This window comes from Callithrix jacchus, chromosome 6, assembly GCF_049354715.1.
Source record: "Callithrix jacchus isolate 240 chromosome 6, calJac240_pri, whole genome shotgun sequence".
Lineage (NCBI taxonomy): Eukaryota > Metazoa > Chordata > Mammalia > Primates > Cebidae > Callithrix > Callithrix jacchus.
The window spans coordinates 138439653-138442833 of NC_133507.1; positions in this window are offsets into that span (position 1 = coordinate 138439653).

The following is a 3181-nucleotide window of genomic DNA, read 5'->3' on the forward strand; positions in this document are numbered from 1 at the left end:
AGTCCTCACCGCTGGGCACAGACAGGCTGTCAAGCTTAAGGACATACCTTTACAGAGGATTCATGAGAAATCTAAAGTGAGGAATGCTCTAGGAACAATGGGATGGGCAAAGCAAGAAACAAGGAGAGAAAAACCTGGATTCATTCAACAAATATTCTTTGAGCGTCTGTGTGCAGGCACTGTTCTAGCCCTGGGCCTACAGTAACAAACTGCTTGAGTCCTAGGCCAGCCGGTAACCAGCTCTGGGTCCTGGTCTGAGTACCGCTACTTCTCCTAGGCTTCCACAGGTTGAGGGTTCTCTGTGATTCAAGCCTCTGTAGCAGCTGGCCTTTGTGGCGTGGGATTCTGAGTGAGGCTCAGAAGACGTTAGGCAAGGCCTTAAAAAGATGGGGTTTCTGAATCACACTGCCATGGGTGTACTTATGAAACAATCTTACATGTTCTTCACATGTACCCCAAAACCTAAAATGCGATAAAAAATAAAAAAGATGGGGTTACTTTGTTACAAGTTTGTGTGTATTTAGGGTGGACAAAGTTCAAATTGGCCATTAACCTGGGAACTAGGAGAAAAGAATTGGGTGTGGCCTTCAGGCTCATTAGAAAGAGAAATCTCATTGAGTACTTTGCATTTGTCAAGTCAGCATCACTTTGCCTGCTCATCTCCGCTGCTCTTAGCTAAAAGATCAAGAACTTTAAAAGGAGGTGGAAAGAGAATGAATCTCAAAAGATAAGTGAGGAGCTGGACGTGAATGAATGAATGTCACTGTTAGCCTCTTAATAGATTCATCGCAGCCTTTCATCCTTAGCTGCTGGGCATTGCAATTAAGACAGAAAAAGAATGGGGGGCCCTGCCAGGAATATTTTGAGAGATTTTACTTTTCATTCACTCAACAAATATTTATTGAGTGCCTACCAGGTGCCAGGTCATTTTTAGACCTGTGGGCTATCCAATTTGGTAGGTATCTAGCCACACATGGCTATCAAGCATTGAATTTTGGCTACTTCAAACCAAAATGTGCTGTATAGCAAATGCATTACAACTTGAGGATTCAGGCCGGGCACAGTGGCTCATGCCTGTAATCCCAGCACTTTGGGAGGCTGAGGCAGGCAGATCACGAGGTCAGGAGTTCAGGACCATCCTGGCCAACATGGTGAAACCCCGTCTCTACTGAAAATACAAAAATTTTACTGGACATGGTGGCTTGTGCCTATAATCCCAGCTACTTGGGAGGCTGAGGCAGGAGAATTGCTTGAACTGGGACTCAGCAGGCGCAGGTTGCAATGAGCCAAGATCATGCCACTGCACTCCAGCCTGGCTACAGAGCGAGACCCTGTCTCCAAAAAAAAAGAACTTGAAGATTTAGTATAGGAAAAGGAATGTTAAATCTCTCATTAATTTTAGTGTTGATTACACATTGAAATGGTAGTATTTCGGATATACTGCCAAATTAAGTATATTCTTAAAATAAATGCCACCTATTTCTTTTTACTATATTTTAATATGCTTACTAGAAAATTTGCAGTTGCACATGTGCTCACATTTGCGGTTTGCAGATTTCTATTGGACGGCACTGTGCTAGACCCTGTCCCTACTCTGTAAGCACTGGGTGAGGGGTGGGGGGCAACAGAAACATGTTACAAAAGCAGGCACAAGACATCAGGAAGCATGAAGGTGAAATGACCACGACTCTCTCTGTGTCTTTGTCTTTTCACTTTTTTCAGGTTAGCTCTCTACATAGTGCTAATGAGTTCCAGACGTCCATCTCTTCCTCTGCTCAAACATGGATGCTGTATGTCTGCTGCTCAGCATATTAAGCCAAACTTCCACACAGTCCTCTGGGGTTCCTGCCTCCTGAATTGCTCTCTGCAAGCATCCTGCACGCTGGCTTAGGTGGACTTGCTTTCTGATCCCCAACCTATTTTCCCATTTCTGTGTGTGTGTGTGTGTGTGTGTGTGTTTGAGGCAGAGTCTCTATGCAGAGGTTGCAGTGAGCCGATATCGTGCCACTGCACTCCAGCTTGGTGACAGAGCAAGACTCCGTATCAAAAAAAAAAAAAAGAAAAGAAAAAAGAATGAAAGAGCCAGAGTGGCAGGGTCGAGGGGCACTGAGGTTAGGGAGATTAAACCTGGGCTGGAGGCAGCTTAATGGCCCATCTCTCACCAAGAGAATCTCTCTGACAGGGGTCTTTGTTAGGGTCACAACCCAGGGGATGGTTGATGATTAAGGCTTTGTCCAGCCTGGAATGATGGGGGTTGGGGCAGCTTGGGTAGATGGCTCAGTAAATTAAACAGAACAATGAAAGGAGGCCATCCTTGTCCATCTGTATTATTGAAGACAGCCATAAATGGCCTCACCCCAGAGCGGGCCTCTCACACCTGGAGGGCTGATCTGACCTCTCTAAGACCCCTGCAGCAGGGATTCTGGGATCTGCCCGGCAACAAAGCCTCGGAATTTGTAGGCGGGGGCCCACAGTGCTAAGGGATTATTTTAGCGGGCAGAGGCGGAAGGGGGGTCTGGGACAGAGAAAGAAAGCAGTATTTGCGGGGCATTGCACTTCGGGTTCTCATAGGTTGTAGTCACGAGCTCCCAGCTTTGGAAAACTGCAATAGTTACTAAGAACACTCGGGGCTGTTTGGGTCTAGCGTGGTCATTGGGGTCCGAAACGCCGCAGGACCCACCCAACACCAAGCCATTGTTCCGAGCCACGTGCTAGTGGCGGGAGATACCCCAGTATGGAGGGAGTTTGTGTGAGCGGACTGAAATCTAGTTGAAGGTCAAAACGGTGCCTTATGTCCTTTGTGTTCCCCAGCCGTTAGCCCAGTGCCGGCCACATGGGAAGCGCACAAACGAAGTCCTCGCGAACTGAACTGAGGGCAGACAAAAGCACGCTCCCTTCGCCACCTCCACGCCGGTCCTACCCAAACCCGCGAGTTATCCGTATTCTCCTCCAGGAGTCAGACAGGCGGGGTCAGAAGAGGGAGGAGAGACGTGACCCGGGAAGTGCAGGGGACCCCCCCAGAGCCCGCAGGCGAGGCTGGGTGGGCGAAGGGACTTGCGCGCACGCACTTTCCCGCGCGCGGGAATGTCGGGGGAAGGGGGTGGTCTCCAAAAGGGGGAGGGAGAAGGCAGGGGGCGGGGAGAAGCCGGCCTTTTAAGACTCCGCTGCGGCGGCGAGGGAC